The sequence below is a fragment of the Mus caroli genome, chromosome 8, assembly GCF_900094665.2.
Source record: "Mus caroli chromosome 8, CAROLI_EIJ_v1.1, whole genome shotgun sequence".
NCBI classification, from domain to species: domain Eukaryota; kingdom Metazoa; phylum Chordata; class Mammalia; order Rodentia; family Muridae; genus Mus; species Mus caroli.
This window is the reverse complement of record NC_034577.1, coordinates 29191376-29198889: the sequence shown is the minus strand read 5'-3', so window position 1 is coordinate 29198889 and position 7514 is coordinate 29191376. Positions and strand designations below refer to the sequence as shown.

The 7514-nt window shown below is 42.5% G+C and overlaps 1 long non-coding RNA gene across 1 annotated transcript in view; it reads left to right on the top strand.

Annotated features, from left to right (window-relative positions):
* The first annotated feature begins 1053 nt into the window (after nt 1-1053).
* LOC110299591 overlaps nt 1054-7514 on the top strand; it is a 13529-nt gene continuing 7068 nt past the window's right edge. The window contains exons 1-2 of the long non-coding RNA XR_002378486.1: nt 1054-1390; nt 1967-2049. This is a non-coding gene — a long non-coding RNA (uncharacterized LOC110299591). The remainder of the gene's footprint in view (nt 1391-1966; nt 2050-7514) is intronic.

Sequence of the window (7514 nt, the reverse complement as noted above, 5' to 3'; positions counted from 1 at the left end):
TTGAGGCAGTAATGCCAAAAAAGCTGCTCATGAGAAATGAATTCCTAGAACTTTGTGCTGGAGGTCTGATGAAAGTCTGACCCTCCAGCTTGGATCAGTTTGACAGGCGTAAAGCCTGGAAGCTGTTCTTGANGATCAGAGTTCCATGGTNATTCTTCTCCCAGAGGTTGGCATTCTCTCCTGAACCCAAAAAATTATCAAATTCCCACCGCATTAGTTTAATGCATAGATTCACGTGCACTCTATTAAGCATTACCTTATAGTAAATGCCTTTTAAGATTGAATTCTAACATAGCTAAAGCCTTTCCCAGTGTTCTAAGATCCCAGATAACAGCAAGGAGCTTAACCNATTCAGTAACTAATTTAGCTCTACCATAAAACAATAAAACACTAGCCATTAGCTCAGTTATCTGCAAAAAGAGACTAAAAGTCTCACTGAGATAGAAATATTTACTACAAACTACATTCCACATCAGAGCAAGTTGATATACTATCCTGATAATGGAAATTCTCCAAATTAGATAAAATTTAACAAGGCCTAGAGAATTTCGGGGTCAGTGACACTACATTACTTTTGAAACCTGTCAAGAGTTAAACCCCCTGGAGCAATTAACAAAGTGTAAAACTTTTGCCTGGTCAGGGCTAAAGCAGGCGTTTATCTCTAAGTAAACATAGTCTTTTTAAAGTCACTCCTCTTGCACCTGGNAAACTTCAATGTACCGTATCTGTTATGTTTTACAATTTATGATATTCGCTGTAATATAAGTCTCATGTTTTACCAAGAGATTACATTCAGATTTCGACACCTCTCTTGTGTGTGTTTCTGTCTGTCCCATCCGACTCTTTGCCCATCCGCTCGAGAGACTCTTTCCTACGCAGGCACGGGACCCAGAGGGTCTGCGGCAGAGGGGGAGCTCTCCCTGATGAGTCTTTGCTTTGGGGCAGTAATCTCATAATGAAAAGGTCCTGCCCTTATGACTTCATCTCTGTCCAGTGAGCTCACAAATAGGACTTCATGTTCACAAGGCTCCGGTCCAGCCAAGGGAGCAATGAAAAAGGGCTATGCAGGCCCAGACTGGAGCGTCTAATGGACTTTGGGAACTACAACCGCTCCTCTATGAGGAGGGAACCTACTTTCTTCTCATGGATACACGAGCTGTTCTGCGGAATGCTGGTCCCCCAAGAAACAGAAGTCCATTACGAATGCCAGTGCTTACGACATCTAACCAATAAAACCTCTTTCCCTGTAAGCACGATGGTAAAGGAGCACATGGAAAGGACAAGCGCTCTTGGTCCAGCTGGATGCTCTGAACCTTCTGGTGAGCACTGTGGTAAAGCTAAGTGAGTGTCTGCCATGTCACTTGTACAGCCCGTCACAACGGAACCCCAGGTGAGTTTCCTGATCAGCGAATCACCACGGGACTCCAGAAGCATGGTGGGAACGGTAATTTGGAAAGCGTAACTACAACTAGAACAGTCAGGACCACCAGACCATTGACCACTGTGGACCCTTGCTGTCAGTAAGCTTGTTTCTCCTATTATCACCTCTGCCAATTGAGTGCATCTGCCATTAGTCCCTTGTTAGCTTCCCTTCCCTGTTGGATGACTTTTACTATTTGACCCACAGCTACCCTATGAGCACGGTCTCTGTGTATCACCCCCATGCTGAACGCACTCTCTTAGGGTAGCTGGGCTATGGTAGCTACTTGCAAAGACCTTAAGTGCAAACAAGGATGGACTCCACATGTAAATTTTAGGGCATATGTGGTGGTTGGAATAGGTATAGCCCTCAAAGCCTTGTGTTTGAATGCTTGGCTCAGAGGGAGTGACGCTATTAGGAGGTGTGGCCTTGTTGGAGTGGGTGTGGCCTTGTTGCAGGAAGTGTGTCATGATGGAAGGCGGGCTTTGAGGTCTTATATATCCCCTCAAGCCAAGCCCAGTGACAGTCTCCTCTTGGCTGCCTTAGGTTTGAGATGCAGACCTGTCAGCTCCTTCTGAAGCAATGCCACCATGCTTGTCAAGATGGTAACAGACGAAACCTCTGAAACTGTAAGTTGGCCTCCGTGAAATGTTTTCCTTTGTGAGTTGCCATAATAATATTGTCTCCTCACAGCCATCAAAGCATAACTAAGACAGCACACAGTGCAGTTTAGCTCTACAGGTCACTGTCCACTCTGTGGGTCGAGCCTGGCTTTTCAATTCCACAAAACTTGGACTTTTTAAAGGTTCAATTCAGTCTTTATGCACTGTTGAATTTCCTTTTTTTACAATTATTGTTTCTTCTTTTTGCTCTTTTAAACCAGGGACAAAGGACATGAATTGTAAGGGCTGGGTAGTTAGAAAGATTAACAATCAGTTACAACAGTCTATGAAGCTACAATACTGAATGCATTGTTTTGTATTCTATTTTTTTTTATTAGTAGAGGCATAGACAAGAGAAATATAACCTCTAAGCTCAATCTTCTAATGTATGTCTGATAGCTCACAAGTCTATCAGACATATTGGTAGATGGAGAAATCAAATCTCAGGTAATCAGCCAAAGTCACGGGGTATGCAAGAGAACTAACGAATCAGGCAAGGACGGGAGGCCAAAGCCTTGACTTCCCTCTTTGTGCTCAAAGTGAACAATATATCTTCCATTAGTCCCTCAAAACTTTTTTCTAAGTGCTTTCCCACATCTTTATATACATTCTAATTTGTTATTTGACTGGGACGTTATAATTTCTAATAAAGGGAATGTCTTGCAATGAATAAAGAGGGCCTGATTAATTTTTATATTGCTTCTAGCTTATCACCCCTATAAATAGACTGCTGCAACAACCTTTTGGTTTTGCTTTGTTTTGTGTTTCCCCTCAGAGTTATTTCTTTAGATTAAGTTTCCAGGTTTCCTGTTAGCGATGGATGGCAGGTTCACACTCTTCCTTTGTGATTGCACAGCACCTTGGAAACAAAGGAACTAACTTTGAATTTTTAAAGAGTTTCTAATTAGTTTTCTCCTCAATCTTCCTTTGTCAAGTTTTCTAAGGAAACAATTAGTTGTACAAACACTGCCTTAGTTCAATATAGGCCTCACGTGATGCCCAGGCTACCAGATGTTGTTCTTCTTCTAACAACATTGATGCAAATGAACTTTCTGTTTCACAAGAAATTCAACCGGCACTTTCGCATGTGTTCTTTTCACATCCTATAGTTTCAATACGATGCCAAGGTAACCATCACTAATACACACTTTTTAGAGAGACCATTGATAAGAGAGGGAAGGGTAGGAAGGTGAACATACGTGAACATGTGTAACAGAAAAGGAAGAACACAACACTTAATCCGAAGTCTGACTTGGGTCAAGTGGTAGTACCCGGTACCTCTAAGGACCTCCCATTATTTATCTCATCTGCTCACACTTCTTTTTGTGGCAGAGTTATTTAAGCTTGTATTTTGGAAAGGAATGGTCATTAGTAGCAGAGTACTACCGAGGACACACTAGCCTTGTGACTCCCCCTACATTACGAAATTCTACATTTCTAGACATTTGTCGTTGCCATAAAGACAAGCTTTTTTTTTTTTTTTTTTTCTCTCTTCCATCTTAAAGAAACCTCTTTAATGTATGCTTGTAATTGACACGAGCTTTCCTCTTGGCATGCCTTGAGGTTTTATTATTGATTGCACCAACTGTTGCAGAACGCTAACTGTGCTGAGGTCTTCGAAGTCTGTATGTTATTTGCACGCCTGTGTGGAGTTGTGTGGCTGTGTATGTGTGTGGGATGTACGTGTGAAAGCTCAGAGTTGGCACTGGGAGTCTTTGTCCACTGTGCTCTGTGTTGTTGACTGAAGAAGAGCCTCCTGATTGAACTCAGAGTTGCCGGATATGGCTAGTCTGGCTAACCAGCTCATATCCCCAGGGTCCACATTCCAACCTGTGAACTGAGAGGCGGGCCACTACACCCATTCTCTATTTCCCTGGGCACTGAAGATCTGAACTCCCGTCCTGATGTGTGGACAGCAAGTATTTTAAACATGAAGCTATCTCCCCATCTCAAAGCATATATACTCTATCTATCTATCTATCTATCTATCTATCTATCTTTGAGACAAGGTTTCAATTAACACAGCTCTGTCTAACCTGGAACCTGCTATGTAGACAGGCTAGCCTTGAACTCACAGAGGTCTACCTGCCTCTGCTTCTTGAGTGCTGAGATTAAAGGCATATGCCACCACCCTAGACTCCAAAGTATACATATGGGTGATCCATATTTATATGAATTTATAGGTTAATAGATAAAATATATTTTAAATGACTGAAATTGAATAGAATGAATCACTAGGATGTTCCAACTGCCTTAATGGAATGTCTGAATACACTTCGCATCTCTTCCTATGCAAAATAACACAAGCAGGATGTATTTGTTAATAAAAACATAAACTATAAGATTTTTTTATTTTATTTACTTATGTATTCATTCATTTGTTTTTGAGACAGAGTCTTTTTTCTTTTAAAGATTTATTTATTTATTTATTTTTAAAGATTTATTTATATGTAAGTACACTATAGCTGTCTTCAGACACTCCAGAAGAGGGAGTCAGATCTCATTACGGATGGTTGTGAGCCACCATGTGGTTGCTGGGATTTGAACTTCGGACCTTTAGAAGAGCAGTCGGGTGCTCTTACCCACTGAGCCATCTCACCAGCCCCCAAGATATTTTTATAACATAAATGTATGTCCATAAAATAAAAGCCCTGTCAGTCCTTTTTGTGCTTACTGTAACCCTCTTCTTCCTTTTGTACCAACATTCACTAAAAAAGTTATATCTAAATTTTTGTTTGTTTTTTTGAGACAGGGTTTCTCTGTATAGCCTTGGCTGTCCTGGAACTCACTTTGTAGACCAGGCTGGCCTCGAACTCAGAAATCTGCCTGCCTCTGCCTCCCAAGTGCTGGGATTAAAGGTGTGTGCCACCACTGCCTGGCATATCTAATGTTTTTATTTTGTTTCCCTTTTGTTACCTGGCATTGCTCCTACTCCCTCCAAATTGCTCTCTAGTCACCTCCTATCCACTCTGGAGATTTATGCTCCATCAATTCTTTGCATCCGTCTTACCTCTCTCTCTCTCTCTCTCTCTCTCTCTCTCTCTCTCTCTTTCTCTCTCTCTCTCTCTCACTTAGGCATATCTGACCACTTCCTTGTGATTCTTCTAATTGCTCAGCTATTGCCGTGATAGTCCTACGTAAGAAACCACCTCAGACCTAGTCCTGTAAGATGATTGTTGGTTTGTCTGTAGGTCAGTTGCAGGTGAGGTATAACTACAAATCCAGGTTGACTTGTAGTCAGCAAACTGGCTCCTGTCTGCCCCACAAGTGTTTAGATGTTCTTGGGTGAGCATACTGACTGGGGCCTGTTTCCTTTATGACTTGATAAAATGCCAGAGGGCAAAAAGGAACACAAGATGCCTCTTAAGTCCAGATTCCGAACTGGCTTTGATCAGATGAAAGTCCACCTGGAGGCAATTGTACTTACAGGGCCAAGATTCCCTGATATTATCCTGAGAAATCTATCCAGGCTGGCTGGGAGCAAGACTGAAGCTTATGACAATTTATTCTGAGCAAACAGACATTTATACCTTCATCAGAAACAATACAATGGCCATTGCCAGGATCAATACAGTTGTAGTTACCAGAAGGCAATGACATTTGCAAGCCATACAGGGTACACAAGCATAATGTTTAAGACCAACTGTTTGGTCAGGCTTTCATGTTTCCTTGACTTCTGAGGGAGCACAGAAACACAGCTCTGCCTGACCACTTTTCGGCCTGAGGGACTGCATCAGCCTCTTAGGAACTGGAAGGCACCCTGTGCCCCGGGAGCCGTGGACTCTAACCTGATAGACCTATGATACGTGCCTCTCTGGGCAGGCAGGCAGGCCCGGTCAGCTCCATGACTCCCTGCACCCGCCAACAGAAAATCACGTCTTTGAGTCTCAAGTGAAAGAGGTAGTGATCATGCTTTTCTCCAGAGGACAAAATTGTGAGGTCACAGGGCTAATATGGAACAGAGGTCAACAATAACCCCGTGACAGTCCTTGAATCCCTTTCTTCAATGGGTTCCAGAACACTGTACTCTACTATTTTAATCTATGCTCCTCTGGCTGCCTCTTCCCAGCAGTGCACTAGAATGTCTCCTGGTCAGACTTTGGGTATCTTCTCTAGCTATAGAGTTGTTTATTTGATGATCTTCTCCAGCTTCTGGTTTTAGAAGCGTTTGATACAATGGTGACTCTGCAGTTTACGTCTTTAGTCCGGACTCTTTCTTCATAAGGGAATTCCAGTCCCTTATGTGCACCCATGCGAAAGCGTGTCATGGCAACTCTAAACTTGGAAGATTCAAAAACAAACTCTTGATATGCTGTCCTAAATTACTGGCTACCTAACAAATGGATAGCTCTTCCTACCCAGTCCCTTAGGTCAACCCGAACTATGCCACGCTTGACTCTTCACTTTTATAAAACGTATTTTTTAAATGTGTAATATTGATGCATGTGTGTAAACACCATGATACACACGTGAACATCAAAGGACAACTGTGTAGAGTTGGAGAAAATGCTCTGCAGAAAAGAGCTGGGCCTCACCTCCAACACTGGCTTGATACTGAGTTACAGAATGATAAGAGGCGAGGTTAAAACCTCAACCGTCAGAGCCAATAGAGTTGGCTCAAACTAGCTGTCTTCTTACTCAACTATGAAACCTGAGCCTTTGAGTTGTTGAGGGTTTTTGTTGTTGTTGTTGGTGGTGGTGGTGGTGGTTGGTTGTTTTGTTTTTATTTTCCTCTAGAATACTTGGCTTTAAACCCTAAGCCTATACTACAGTGATTTTTTTTTTCTCCGACCTGGGGCAGAATCTTTAGAAAGAAACATACCTACTTCAGGCTAAGGTGTCCGCCTTTGTTCCTTATAGCCTGAGGGATTGATAAGAAGTTGTTACATTTAAGAAGTCGGTATAGGGATGGTGAGATGGCTCAGTGGGTAAGAGCACCCGACTGCTTTTCCGAAGGTCCGAAGTTCAAATCCCAGCAACCACATGGTGGCTCACAACCACCCGTAATGAGATCTGACTCCCTCTTCTGGGGTGTCTGAAGACAGCTACAGTGTACTTACATGTAATAAATAAATAAATAAATCTTAAAAAAAAAAGAAGTCGGTATAAAGCCAAAAGTTATAATACCTCTTAACTCCCCTCTGTGCCTTTGGGATTTTACAAAGGAAAACAAAACAAACAAACTTTGGATTGTCCTGGGTATTTTATGCTAGCAGTTGAACCACCAAAATAGATACCTGAAGATAAGATTTGGGGAGGAGTGGATACAAGAAATTGCACACACCTGTCACTTAACTCAGTTTTCATTCATTGACTTCTATCAAGAAGCAGGGCTTGCCGGGCGTGGTGGCGCACGCCTTTAATCCCAGCACTCGGGAGGCAGAGGCAGGCGGATTTCTGAGTTCGAGGCCAGCCTGGTCTACAAAGTGAGT